The following is a 15,572-nucleotide window of genomic DNA, read 5'->3' as shown; positions in this document are numbered from 1 at the left end:
CATGTAAAAATAGTTCTCAACATTTGTTTATACAAGCTTTCCAATTTCAGATTTTTCCCTCTCCCTCCCCTCCCTCCCCACTCCCCTAGACAGCAGGTAATTTGATATAGGTTATATATATAATAACATTAAACATTTCTGCATTAGTCATGTTATAAGAGAAGAATCAGAGCAACTAAGAAAAACCTCAAAATAGAAAAACAACAGCACCAAAAGCAAAAGAAATAGTGTGGTTCAATTAGCATCTTTACTACACAGTTCTTTTTTTTCTGGGTTTGGAGATCCCCTTACATCATGAGTCCCCTGGAACTTTTCTGTACCATTACATTTGTGAGAATAATCTAGTCCATCACAGTAGATCAACACACAATGTTGATGATACTGTGTACAATGTTATTCTGGTTCTGCTCATATCACTCATCATCAGTTCATGCAAGTCCTTCCAGGTTTCTCTGAACTCCTCCTGCTCATTGTTTCTTATAGCCCAATAGAATTCCATTACATTCATATACCACAACTTGTTCAGCCATTCCCCAATTGATGGACAACCCCTCAATTTCCAATTCCTTGCCACCACAAAAAGAGGAGTTATAAATATTTTTGTACATGTGGGTCCTTTACCCTTTTTCAGGTAACACATTAAAAATATTTGAGAGAAATAAAGATAATGAAGGATTATTAGCTATTGCACTTGGACACAGGGGGCAGGTCTGTGATCAATCTAGTAGGGGAAAATGTTTAAAATTTCCCTGAAATGCGTATTATCTCTGTACCCATTGGTATTATGATGAAAGTGTATTTAACTTGGTGACCACTACTTTCCTTCTATGAAGGAAAACAACTTTCTATGAAAGGACAACAGCATGGAATTGTTGCCAACTTACTTTTTCCCTTTCCTTTCCTTTCCTTTCCTTTCCTTTCCTTTCCTTTCCTTTCCTTTCCTTTCCTTTCCTTTCCTTTCCTTTCCTTTCCTTTCCTTTCCTTTCCTTTCCTTTCCTTTCCTTTCCTTTCCTTTCCTTTCCTTTCCTTTCCTTTCCTTCCCTTCCTTTCCTTTCCTTTCCTTTCCTTTCCTTTCCTTTCCTTTCCTTTCCTTTCCTTTCCTTTCCTTTCCTTTCCTTTCCTTTCCTTTCCTTTTTCTTTTCTTTTTTTCTTTTCTCTCTCTCTCTCTCTCTCTCTCTCTCTCTCTCTCTCTCTCTCTCTCTCGCAGGGAAATGAAGGTTAAGTGACTTTCCTAGGGTCACACCTCTAGTAAGGGTCAAGGGTCTGAGGCCAGGTTTGAACTCAGGTATTCCTTAATCCAGGGCTGGAGCTTTATCCACTGTACTACCTATTTGCCCCTGTTGCAAACTTTCAGTGATCATTCTTCTCTTTTCTAATTGCCCCCAAATTTGTTCTTTTAGGAAGAACTTCTCATATAAAAAGGAGCTTATATTTGAGAAAGAAAAATACCCATTTTATCTAATTTGTAGGAACTTAAGCCTTTGCTCAATATTCCAATTTTCAGAATAAGAGTTTAGGACTAAGCTATAATTATGTTTATTATTATTTTTTAAATTTAAGTTTCTGTGGTTTAAAAGATGATTTTTCTGAGATTTTGATGGGTGGAGATAAGATTTTTTTTCAATCTTCTGAAAGCATTGCAACAACTGAGTATCTGGGAGTCACTACTGATTAAAATAAAGGGAATGGCTATTGGGTAACCCACAGTATATAAAATAGATGTATGCATCATCCATTGGTTTATATATTTAGAATTATCTATCACAATAACAAAGATGGAACTGAGAGAATAAAGGAACACAAAGATCCTCAAGAGAAACAAGATGACTCTGGTGGCTCTGGTCAATATAGAGGCAATAGGCTTTAGGCTGATGTCATGAATATGTTGGACTTGCCAGTGGTGCTGTACAAAACAAACACCACGTAGCCACTGGCAATGACCATAAATCCCACAAACACTGAATGATAAAGTGACTTCCAAATTACAAGTTTCAAGGTAGTCTGTTTATAGAGTAATAGCCTAGGTTCCTATTTAGCATACTGTTTGTACTGTTCCTAGGACTAGGCACATACAGGAGGACAGTTATATCTATCAGCAGATTGAGTACCCATATGAAGACACAGGATGCAACGGTGCATTGTGAAGTGCTGGCTTTGAGATCTGCCCATTTGGAACTGTAGGAAGTGATGATGATGGCTTGGAAGAAGCTCTGGAGGAAAGTAGTGCAAAGAGAAAGATCCCAGGGCACTCTTTGTGGATAAACTATGATTTTTACAACCACTGTTACCCAGGATTCAGGCAGGTGGGGCTCATCAGCCTTGGCAGGCAACTTGCCTAGGGGAAGGAACCCTGATTTTAAACCTCAGCTGCCTTGCAGCTATACCCCTATATGGGAAAGGCTTCAGGAGTTAACCCTGAGGAAAAATCAGGAGTCGGAGTCCCTTAGACAGTTGGATGTTGGACATCACATACCTCTGGCAACTCCTGCGGCGAAACTGGTGCCAAACTGTACTGGCTCTGCCTCTCCTTTGGATCCACCAATGTTGCGGAGAGGGAAAACCTGCTGCATGGGCAACAGCTTGTTTTCCATATTGATCCACCCAGGTCAGTGCTCTGGAGAGGACACTAAAGCACTGTGGCCTGTGGCTCTTCATGGTCATCTGTGACTGATGGAGGACTACTAATACTACTGTTACCCGAGAAAAGTTTTTGGATGCTAGCCTGTACTGCACATGGAACTCCCTTGAAGAGAATCATCAAAATGTTGGGAAAGGCCAAATTAAAGAATATCAGACCAATTGAGTCTTGTCCTTTGCCCAGAGATTGAATTAGAACAATAAAAGTAAAGGAGCACTCTTTTTCCCAAAGCTGCAGTTATAATCTGAAGAATGGAGATAATGCACAGGAAATCATGATCTAAATTCTTTACTTATTGTCTTGGAAAGAAAAATTGCAGTCAGATCAAAAGTGAACTGGAAAGGAAGAAAAAGATTTCTGTGATTGAACTAGGTGGTTCTACATACTCCTGACCTCTAAGATGAAATTCAGTAAACCTTGTTTGTCACTTATGTGTGTGTGTGTTTAACTTTTTTCCCCCCTGAGGTTGATGGTGCAAGTATTCTTATCCTTGGGCAATATGAAATGACTGTACTTTTAAGTAGGGATCATTATTTTACTTTATTCTGTCTTCTCTATCTATGTGTTTATGTATTCAAATACGATATATAGGCTGCCTTTTAAGAAGGCCATGGATATATTAGTGATAATGCAAAGACTGAGGACTGTGATTATAAAACACTTAAAGAAAAAGAATGTTGCAGGTTATATATTTCAAGGAAATTGAAATATTTCATCTTAGAGAAGGCTTCAGGGAAGCTCTATAGCAAACACGAGAAAATGTTACTACCATTGAAGAATTCTATATTACTTTTTGGGAATCAGTGTTTCAATGAGAAAACCTAATTGCAAAAAGCAAATGTTAAATTGTCTGATAGATGGGTAGAAATTTTGGGGAATATTTGGAAAGCGTCAATTGAGTATAACAATTCGAGTGACTCTACCTGCTGGAGAGTTACTGTATGAAAGCCATGAGAAGAAGTTTTCTGAAGGCAAGCCATTTGGCTTTTCTTTGGCGTCAGGAAGTGACTTTTGCTTGTGGGTACTGTCTTTCAAAGCTATCAGCCAATTAGCTTGGAGCTGTGTGTGCATGTGGATGGGATGTTCCCAGTTTCACAGGAGGCTTGTGGGAGGAAGAAGAGGCGAGGCTGGCTCTCTCTCTTTTATCAGGACTCCCGCAGAGAGTGGAGCAGAAATGTGGGCTTCCTGAGATAGATAGCTGAATCTAGGCCTCTTTCATTCTCTCTTCACCAAATTCTTATTCTCCTTAAGAAATTCTTAAAAGTCTAACTCTTGCTAAAGCTTATAATTTATTGGCGACCACTCATTAGATATCTTAGACAGACTAGCTAGAATTTTAGCCCCTTATATGAGAATGGCTCATTGCTAGAGACAACATTTTTTTTCTGTTTTCCCCCAAAGTCAAGATTATTTGAAAAATGAGAGAAACATATTTAAGCTTGATGAATTAATAGACATACTAAGGGTCAATTTCTCTCAGTTTGCTTACAGAAGTCTCATTTTGTTAAATATTTTCTCTATTTTAATAAATAATTTTGAATGTTATGTTTTATTGCATATAATATGTTCAAGAGACATAATTTCTAGGTAATTAATAATTTTCTTAATTATGGCTAACAAGTTATTAATAATGAGGAAAGTCATTTGGTTTTCTTTCATAAACCAACAATGTATCATGAATGCTTATTGTTTTTTATGTACCCTTAGAAGAACAGGTGTTCCCAACAGATGCCAGTCAACTCTTATAAACAATTAATGACAAGAATAAATATTATAAAGAAAGATGTATCTGGATCATTGATTGTGTCAATGTTACTTTGGCCAGGTCACTCCTAATACTAGATCATCCCCTTCCTCAATAAATCTAGAAACAGGATCTACCTCTACCCAGGCCTGTCTAAGTGGAACACAATGGGCCAAAATTCATTCAGGTTAAATTTTCTCTGTGAGGTTTCTCTAGGTAGCATAAATTTTGGGGCCAGGTCAGTGATATCCTTGAAAGGTTGGAATTTGAATGATGAAATTAAAAAGGGGAAAAAATCCTGAATCTCTTCAATAATTTGTTTCTTTAGTAAGCATTTCCCTTCATTTCATATCTTTTTTCTTGAAGATATAATATGAATTTGGCTATGAGAATGGAATGAAACTTGAAGAGATGCAAAGTCTGTGACTCATCTTTAGAATCATTTGCCTTAATTCACATGACTTCTAGGCATAAAGTTGCCTTGGAAACCACATGTCCAAAACTTAGACTAGGTCTAGATACAGCCTTAGCAACATGGTTGAAGAACATCTGTTTGACTTTCTTCCCCAAATAAATGAAACAGGCTTACCTTTCATTATAAACTAGGAAACGAAAATCCAAAGACTACAAAAACTTCATAAAATGATGTAAGAGAATGGAATTTACTTCTCAGGTGATGATAATCATTTTAAAAAAATAATTGTGCAGGGTTGTAAAATATGATGTCTTTATCAATGCATATAATTGTAATGTTCAAGGTAGGAACCTTTAGTGCTTCCTAGAGAACCACTTTCCTAACCCATGTAACTAAGAACAAGGATATATAGAAATGGCTGTGCCACTCATGCCAAAGCCATATGATATGGGCTGTTTACAAAGAAGAGTTTGAAGTGATTTTGGAGAGGAACTGAGAATCCTATTAGACATTATTGTGGCAAACACATGTCCATTTTTTACCACAAAATTATTACTATTTTGGACATTCATGAACTTCATCATCCCATGCTTTGTGAAAAGAAGAAAAGAAACTAGAAAATAATGATCTTCAAAGAGAGTTATAGCATGTAAAAATGTAATTAAGTGTAGAAGGTATTTAAAAAAATGTTACTGTCTGATCATTGACATACCACATAATTCTGAATGTTGTAAAGCACATTCTAAGCCTTTTCAAAAAAAATAGTCATTAGGGATTTGTGTCTTTATGGGGCTTGAATAAAATTATAAATGCTTGAGATCAATTTTGGAAAAGAAATCTTTATTGAAGAAGTCAAAGGAATATGCCTTTTTTTTTTACAGACTATATGAAAGGCACTGTGACAATCTCCTTACAAATATTAAAAATATTCATCTTAACAATACTACAAAGTAGGTGTTATTATTATCATCAACATTTGATATCAAATGAGGCAAACAGATGTTATGTGATTATTCCACAGTTATACATATAATAAACGTCTGAGGTCAGGTTTGAATTCACAAATTTCTAACTCCAAACACAGATCTCTCTATCCATTAGAGAGTTAGTTACCTAGAAAATGGTTATTTTCTCTTGGTTTTCTTTCAGTATTCATATTTCGTTAAATATTTTCTTTATTTGTAGAAGTTTTGAAGTTATGTATTTTATGTTTTATGTATTTTATTTTATGAAAAAATATTGTGCTATTTCCATTAGTAAATTTGTCATAATATAGACATCCAGGTGGCACCGTGAAAAGAGTGTCATGCCTGGCGTCAGGAAGACCTGAGTTAAAGCACAGCCTTACTCACTTATTAATTGTGTGAACCCAGACAAGTCACATGATCACTGTTTACCTCAGTTTTTACATTTGTAAAAAGGGGATAATTTGTTAGGAACAAATGAGATAACAGTTGTAAAGAACTTAGCATAGTTTCTAGCACTTAGTATTATATAAATATTATTAATATCATCATTACTGTTGTTGTTCATCTTATTTTTGTCATGCTATCTTTGTGCATAATTTTGTTAAGCAGCTAATTATGAATTTTGGTATGTTTCTTTGTTCATCTCCAATGTGAATTATTCATTTCTATTTCATAATTTTTTCTCTTCTATTTCTCTCTCTTTTGGGGGGAGGGGGTTGAAGCAGTTGGGGTTAAGTGACTTGCCCAGGGTCACACAGCTAGTAAGTGTTAAGAAATGTCTGAGGCTGGGTTTGAACTCAGGTCATCAGACTCCAGGGCCAGTGCTCTATTCACTATACCACAGAGCTGCCCCTCTTCGTTCTCTTCTTAAATATATTTTAGGCTCCATGGCTGACAAAAGCCATATTCCTTGACTTTTTTTCCCCATATGTTATTTTCCATTGTTGGTGCCCAATGCACATTTATTTTAATTGATTTCAGTTCCCCAGAAATATTAGAGTTAGAGTTCTTACAACTTTTCAGGCTTTTTTTCCTATGGATGACAATATGCAATGTATTTGGACTCAAAAATGATTGAGGATTTTCTTCTCCTGAGGCAGATCTTAGCCTTTTCTCATTATACCCTTTACCAGGAAAGGTTTTTTGTTTGTTTTTTTGTTTTTATTTTCCCTACAAGTCTCTCAACTATTGGATGACTCTAACTTTGAACATTTTTTCAGCAATCTGTCACCAATAGAGAAAGAAAACTTGTATTTCTGTCTCTAAGACACATTAAAACATTTAGCAGTTGTGTAATTTAAAAAATAGCAAGTTCCTTTTCCCACAAACACCCTTGAATTTTTATCTACTCAGATTTTATATTTCTGTGCTATCTTTTTCATGGTTTATTTGGCATTATTTTGACTTGTTGTCTTAAAAAAAAATGTTTTGCTTTCAACCCTGTTAGGTTATTTTCTTTTTCTTTTTTTTTTCTTTTTGGTGAGGCAATGGGGGTTTTGTGACTTGCCCAGGGTCACACAGCTACTAAGTGTCAAGTGTCTGAGTCCGGATTTGAACTCAGGTACTCCTGAATCCAGGGCCGGTGCTTTATCCACTGCACCACCTAGCTGCCCCGTGTTATGTTATTTTCAATACCTAATCAGTGCCTAAGATTTACTGAAACTCGGTCTTACTCTTATAAATTTGGATATTTATACCTAGGATTTTTATCTTATTTTATCTTACTTTATTTTTCTTTCCATTTGACCTCTTTTCTCATGTGATCTAATTTAAAGTTCAGTCTCAAAGTCTATGACAGTGCTACTGAAGATCAATAGGACTCAAATGCCTATTTTATACATTATATTGTATTTTTATTACATATGATTATTCATAATTATTCTATATGTTGCATGATTGATCATAGGCTTAGCATATATGGTTTACCAACACATGTATTATTGACACTACTTATAGGGGAAAAAAAAGGAGTCTGACAGTATGTATTGTGAAGTTGAATCTGATTCATAGCTATAGTTTTTAGGAGTTTGTCTAGAACAAAAAAAGGATAAAAAAAGGAAGTTGTGTCAACAAACTGATACAATCACTGAATATGTTATGAATAAAATTTGCTGATGTATGAATAAGAAAAATGAGAAGTTTAGTGAAATTTTTCATTGGATAAGTTTTATTACATGGACAGATCATGAAGATCAGTCAGTGAACCACATAGCAAAATCAGCATAATAAGTGCAGAGTGAAATTATTGTTAGTAGAATCATGTTACAAGTACATGAATCTTTTCCCAAGACTATAGATGAGTAAAAAGAAGATCCTACTGATTTTGCATTTTCTGAGATCATTTTAAGAGACTATATTCCCTTCATGTGCAGAAAGACTGTCAAACAAAAAAAGTAGATTCTTTTAGCCTGGAAAATTGTGAAATATCTTGATCTATAACCTAGATAAGAAAGGTTTAGTTGACATGTAATTACACCAGTCTCCCTCAACTTTCAGGTGCAGATCTTGAGGCCAAAGCCCACAGAATGTATATTATAATATGGGAAAATAGACAAAATCAAACTATTGAATAAAGATGAAAGACCAAGGCAATAGATATCATAAGAGCTTGATGTAAAATCACTACCTACACAGAAAAGATGATTGGGATTATATTCTGTTGTAACTGTGACCTGAGTGGACAAATTGTGAGGAATGTAGTTGCAGATTTCAGGCAGGAGTGACTGAATTTAAAGGCATTTGTATCAAGAAATTTAATAAATTATGGAGGTTATCATGGATTTGTGTTGTTTAAAATCTAAATGTGATGTCTAAAAAATCTAATGTGTGGTCGCCTTAAATTAGAAACTTTACCGTCATTGGGCATTAAACATACCAGGTATTAGTAAAAAGGAAAACACATGGAGTTCAGAAAGTTAAGAAAAAGCCTATGTAGCCTAGAGTTCCAGTCTAGTTTGGTTCTTCCTCAAGTTCTCTGCCATGAGCTTGCTTCAACCATGAACTGCCCAGTAAACTGTGGAAGCTTTTTATAGGTCCAGAGCATGGGTGGTCCTTACCCACTGCATCAAGTTGGATTGGTTAGCGTCATCCAAATCCATTTTTTCACTGGACTTGAAGGTGTTCTCAAGTTGAGTTCAAAGTCCTTAGTTTCTGAGAACAGTACCTTCTTAAGGGCTAGCCAGGTGCAATTACAATCTACCTAACTTGAAGTAGGCTAATCAGCAGTCAATCTCTCTCACTTAATTCAATCAGTTCCAAATCAATCTTCAGGTGGGGCTCCTGGACCCATTATTTTATCACAGATTCCTGAAAATACTAAGAATGGCCTTATCTTTACTGACATCAAAGCCAATACAATACAATAATTCCAATATCAAGGTAACTTTAGAAAACATATTTTTTTTCCTGTTATCTGTTCCAAAATGTGTGATAGATGAATATAAATCTGTCCAGGATATTGGACAGGAGAATTAACTTTTGTTTCAGAGGTAACTTATTACCAAGCAACTGATATGGAGAAATAAACTGGAATTTGTTATAAAGTGTTTAAATAAGATGACTTATATAGTCAGGTAGAAAAGATTAAACTTTAGGTCTCTCAAGTGAAGGAATTGCATTGGGAAATATAGCAAAAGTGTGCATTTAAAAATAAATTCATATTATGGGAAATTAAAAACACTAAAACTTTCCATCGACTACTTACTTTGGTTTGCTTTGTTTTGGGCAGGGTATTGAGGGTTAAGTGACTTTCCCAGGGTCACACGAGTAGTAAGTGTCAATTGTCTGAGGCTGGATTTGAACTCAGGTCCTCTTAAATCCAGGGTCAGTGTTTTATCCACTGTGCCACCTACCTGCCCCTGCCATCAACTCCTTAAAAAAAGGGTTCTATACTTAAAAAAAAAAAGTTCAAAGGAAACATTTCCAATAAGAGAGCATTCGAATTATCTTGAAGTCCAACTTTTTTCTAAGTAAGAACAGGGAACTGCTCAAAGAATCATTTCTTTAAGGAGAGCAGACAATGTAAATGGGGAGAATGATGGTATTTCAGATGGAATACCCACTACAGAGGCAGTAACATTGGTGCCAACAAAATAAGGTATAGCGTATACTAAGGAAAAAACAACTATGACCTTTAGAGACTTTGATTACCAGCCTTTATATGAACAATGGAATAACATACATATAAAACCATGCATATGGGTGTAGCTTATATTCATATATGTCCATCTACATTTTAATATAATGTACATCTAGGTATAGCATAGAGAAAGAAGACTGGAAAGGAATAAGGTAGGAAGGAACGTAAGGGCAAAGGAAGGAAGCATTTATTAAGTACCTAATATGTGTCAGGTAATTTGCTTAGTATAGAACACTAGAAAGTAGATGCATAGTTATTCCCATTATACGATTGAGGAAACTCAGAGAGATGAGGTTTAGGGTCACAAATTCAAGGGCCTGGGGGGCAGCTAGGTGGCTCAGTGGATAGAGCACTGACCCTGGATTCAGGAGAACCTGATTTCAAATCTGGCCTCAGACACTTGACACTAGCTGTGTGACCTTGGGCAAGCCACTTAACCCCAATTGCCTTACCAAAAAAACAAACAAACAAACAAAAAACAAATGTAAGGGCCTAAAATTCTAGCTATGTTGTCTAAAATCTAATGAGTGGTCACCTTAAATTAGAAGCTTTAGCAAGCATTTAGACTTTTAAGTATTTATTAAAGTGCATCAGAAGTTATTGAAGAAAGAGAGAGAGGTAAAAAGCAAACTTCATTTAACTAAGAGAGCCCAGCATCTGTCTTCCTGCCAACCCACAGTCCCAAAACAAAAAGGCCTTGCTCCTCCCAGAAGCTTCCTGTGAAACAGGAAACAGGGCTGTCACACACACACACACACACACACACACACACACACACACAAACACACACACACACACAGCAAATAAGGTTTACTGAAACTCATAGGTGAGGAGTGTGTGGAATTCCTTAGTTCAATCACAGCAATCTTTTGCTCCTTTCCTAGGTCACTTTGGATCTGTCTGCCATTTTTCTACCCAAGACGAAAAGGAATGAATTTTTGTGAAGATTTCCTGTGCATTTTCTACATTCTTCAGATTATAATAGGAGGTCTGGGGAATAGTTTGCTTCTTTACATTTATGGTTCTAATTCATTCTCTGGTCAAAGAAAAAAACCCATTCATCTGCTTTTCATTAATTTGGCCTTTTCCAACATTTTGGTGATTCTCATCAGGGGAGTTCCATTTTTAATCCAGGCTTGCATTCAAAAAGTTTTCTTCAGTGACATTGGTTGTAAAATGTTGGTTTATCTGCAAAGAGTGTCCCGGGGTCTTTCTCTTGGCACTACCTGCCTCATGAGTTTCTTCCAAGCCATCACCATCACCATCCTGTAGTGCCAAATGGGCAGAGCTCAAAGCCAGAGCTTCTCAATGTACAGTTGAATCCTGTGTGTTCATTTGCGTACTTAATCTGTTGATAGACGTGATTGTGCCCCTGTATGTGACTGCTTCTAGGAACAGTACAAACATTATGCTGAATAGCAACCTAGGCTACTGCTCTATAAACAGTTATTCCCAGACTACTTCAAAAATTGTTATTTGGAAGTTATTTTATGATTCAGTGTTTGTGGTATTTATGGCCATTACCAGTGGCTACATCGTGCTTGTTTTGTACAGACACCACCAACAAATCCAACATATTCATGACATTAGTCTAAAATCTAGTGCCTCCCCAGAGATGAGAGCCACAAAAACCATCCTGTTCCTCATGAGCATCTTTGTATTCTTTTATTCTCTCAGTTCCATTTTTTTATTGTGATAGATAATTCTCAAGCTACAAACCAGTGCAAGATCTATATCTCTGATTTATTTACCTTGTGTTACCCAACAGCTAGTCCCTTTGTTTTAATCTATATTGACTCCCAGACACCAAGTTGTTGTAATGCTCTCAAGAGGATGAAAAAATCATATCCACACCCTGTAAGATCTCCAAACATGTATGAATCCTGAGAGTCGAGGACATTTAAAACTTTTTTAAAAGTCCTTAAATTTCACTCAGTCTAAAATTATTACTATGAAAATGGCAATATTGGAACAAAGATTCAAGTTCCTCTAATTTTATTTTTAAATGGAAGGTGGCAGAGAGAAGCCATGAAGTTGCCTGAGCTCTTCTGTGTTTCCCTCAGAAACTATGTTAAATCAATCCTATCCATGGATTCTGTAGCTACAGAACTGTAAGGGCCTAAAATTCTAAGTATAATGTCTAAAATCTAATGAGTGGTCAACTTAAATTAGAAGCTTTATCAAGAGTTTAGACTTTTAAGTATTTATTAAAGTGAATGAGAAGTTAGTGAAGAGAGAGAGAGAGGTAAAAAGCAAACTTCATCTAACTATCTAAGAGAGCCCCGCATCTCTCCTCCTGCCAAGCCAAGGTCCGATACAAAAAAACCTCGCTGCTCACAGAAGCCTCCTGTGAAAAAGGAAACGGAGCCATCCACACACACACAGCTCCAAGCTAATTTGCTGGTAACACTGATTGACAGGACCCGCAGATGGCAGACACAACTTTCAGATGCCAAAGTCACATGTTTTCTTTTCATGCCAGAGCTCACAATGTTCCTCCCAGCAGGGGGTGACATTCCAATTCTCACAGTGCCCCTTGTGCTTTATGCAAAGAAACACTGTTTCCTCACATGAAGCAATAATGTTACAGACATGTATAACTAATAAAGGAAAGGGAATGAAAAGAGAGAAAAACGAATTGGGTGATGCATCGACAAAGGTATTCCCCTTTTAGAAGGTGGACATTAAAACAGAAAAACTAAAGGGTGCACAACCCTTTAGTAAGTGGACATTATAAACACTGTGTTCAATTTGCAAAAGGAAAACAGGAGAGGGCAGCTAGGTGGCACAGTGGATAAAACACTGGCCTTGGATTCAGGAGGACCTGATTTCAAATCTAGCCTCAGACACTTGACACTTAAGTAAGCAAGTCACTTAACCCTCATTGCCCTGGGGAAAAAAAAAGAAAATAAAAAGAAAATAAAAAAGGAAAACAGGAAAATGTCCATTTAAGTCTTTGGAAGTCTTTTCTCAGATGATTCTTGGGATGTCCTCTGGGTGTAGTTGTGGAATGTCTTTCAGGTGTGGATGTGTGGATGTACTAAAAAATAACCCATTTCTAAGGAACTTCAGAATCTTAGTTGTTACATATAAAACATAATAAAAAAAATTGAAACATTCTCCAAAACAATATTACTACACTCCTCTAAAACTTAATATTATTACACTGCTCTAAAATTCAATATTACTACACTCCCCCCTATGGAGGGTTAATTGAGAAGACACTTGTGATATTAATTTAGAAAATAATTTTTATCTTTGTTTCATCATTTTTTGCATCATCTGTTTAATTATCCTCATAGCATTATGAGAAATTAAAGAATTTAATATAATTGGTAGCAGATGCCAAGGCTAAATCGAACATTATATTTATCATGACACCTGAGATAATTATGGAAGTTACCATAAAAGAACAGAGATATAACTGAGTCTGGCTTAATCAGATGCATAGGATTGAGATGTCCATGACATCAGGCACATAGGAGGGGGAATTGAAGTCAGTTGTCGAATGAAATGGCATAACCTGTCCACCCAGTGCTATGTGGAGGAAAATTAAACCAAGAAAATCCAACCACAACATTTGTCAATAGCTGTTTTCTCAGCCTTTCCTGAAGCAGTGCAGTACCTGGACTTCATGCATATCTCCCCTCATGTGACAACTCAATGTCTGCTCTTGTATGTATTCCTTTTGTAACTGGATGGCATCCTGGCCAACTGGCATCTGATAACTCAGAATGAAGGCATTTAATGTCTTAAATGATGTTCCTATAATCCAAATCTTATATGGATTTAAAAATTGAGGAAAATAATGATCACAAAAAATGTGAATGTGCCTAGACTCAGAATATAATATACAATTATTAAATAATTCCAAGTAATGCTTTTTTACTAAGTATAAAATTACTTTTGTTAAAAAATCAGAACATATTTTAATTCAAGTTAAAACACAATCTTAAAAGAATAAGAATCTCTACAAAAATAAGCCCATGCTATTGAGATCAAAATGTAGTTTCAATAGCATAAAAAGAAACCCGTATGTAGCATTTGAACTATTTTTTACATTAAATTTTTTTTCAAAATCTAAAATGCCCAAATCACATATTATTATATTACACAATATGTCCCTATTTATGGCAATAATAAATTTGATTACATGAATATAAAAAAAAACTTTTGCAAATGTTCCCCTCTTTTAAAAAATATGCTTATCAAAATTATACTTCTAGAATTAATTTACACTTGCAATGGCAATCAATTTGCAAGGAAAATTCTTTATAGAATTTGATCAAATGATCAATTGGAAAAAAAACAAACAATTCAGAATATGGGAGCACAATACTCCCCGAGTTAACATTGTATTATGAAATCAAAACCATCTTGCATTGTTTCAAAATTGGAGAGACAGATGAATAGAACAAAATACACAAAATACAAAAAGTGCTGGTAAAACTGGAAGATTGTATGGCAGAAACTAGGCATTGACCAACATCTTACACCTTATACTAAAATAATGTCAAAATGGGTACATGATAGACATAAAAGGTGATACCATAGATTATTTAGGAGAGGAAGGAATAGTTTACCTCTCAGATCTTTGGGAAGGAGAACAGTTTATCACCAAACAAGAGATAGGAAATATTATGAAATGCAAAATGGATGTTTTTGATTACATTAAATTAAAAAGTTTTTGTACAAATAGAAGCAATGTATCCAAAATCAGAAGGGAGGCAGAAAGCTGGGAAACAATTTTTATAGCCAATATTTCTGATCAAGGCCTCATTTCTAAAATATATTGAGAACTAAATCAAATTTATAATAATCCAAGTTATCCTCCAATTGAAAAATGGTCAATGGATATGAACAGGCAGTTTTCTGATGAATAAATCAAAGCTATCTGTTGCCATATGAAAAAAAATGGTCTAAATCACTATTGATTAGAAAACTGAAAGTTAAAACAATTCTGAGGTACCACCTGATACCTATCAGATTGGCTAATATGACAAAAAAAGAAAATAATAAATGTTGGAGAACCCATGGAAAAATTGGAACACTAATGCATTGTTGGTGGAACTGTGAACTGATCCAAACATTCTGGAGAGCAGTTTGGAGCTATGCACAAAGCTTTGAATTCTCTTTGACCCAGCAATACCATTTCTAGGTCTATATCCCAAAGAAATCATAGAAGAGGGAAAAAAGACCCACATGCACAAACATAGCTATAGCTGCTCTTTTTGTTTTGGCAAAGAATTAGAAATTGAGGGGATTCCCATCAACTGGGGAATGTCTGAGCAAGTTACGGTATATGAATTTAATGGGATACTATTGTGCTGTAAGAAGATGAATTTCAGAGAAACCTGGACTGACTTGCATGAACTGATGATGAGTGAGATGAGCAGAACCAGGAGAATATTGTACACAGTTTCAAGAACATTATGTGGTGATCAACTGTGACAGACGTGATTCTTCTCAGCATTACAATGCTTCAAGATATTTCAAAAGACTCAAGATGGAAAATGCTCTCCAAATCCAGAAAAATAAGACAAAACAAAAAAAGAACTGTGGAATCCAGATGCAGATCGAACTGTACTATTTCTATTGTTTTTTGTTGTTGTTTTCCTTTTTTAAGTTTTTTTCCTTTTTGCTATTCTTCTTTTTTTTGAATAGAATTT

The 15,572-nt window shown here is 35.6% G+C and overlaps 2 pseudogenes; one reads left to right on the top strand and one right to left on the bottom strand.

Moving 5' to 3' along the window:
- Positions 1-1,570: 1,570 nt before the first annotated feature.
- LOC122731928 lies at positions 1,571-8,624 on the bottom strand (annotated as a pseudogene).
- Positions 8,625-10,833: 2,209 nt separating this feature from the next.
- Positions 10,834-11,790, top strand: LOC122731927 (annotated as a pseudogene).
- Positions 11,791-15,572: the final 3,782 nt, after the last annotated feature.

Source organism: Dromiciops gliroides, chromosome 6, assembly GCF_019393635.1.
Source record: "Dromiciops gliroides isolate mDroGli1 chromosome 6, mDroGli1.pri, whole genome shotgun sequence".
NCBI lineage: Eukaryota > Metazoa > Chordata > Mammalia > Microbiotheria > Microbiotheriidae > Dromiciops > Dromiciops gliroides.
The sequence above is the reverse complement of the archived record's forward strand: the minus strand, read 5'-3'. Positions and strand labels throughout refer to the sequence as shown.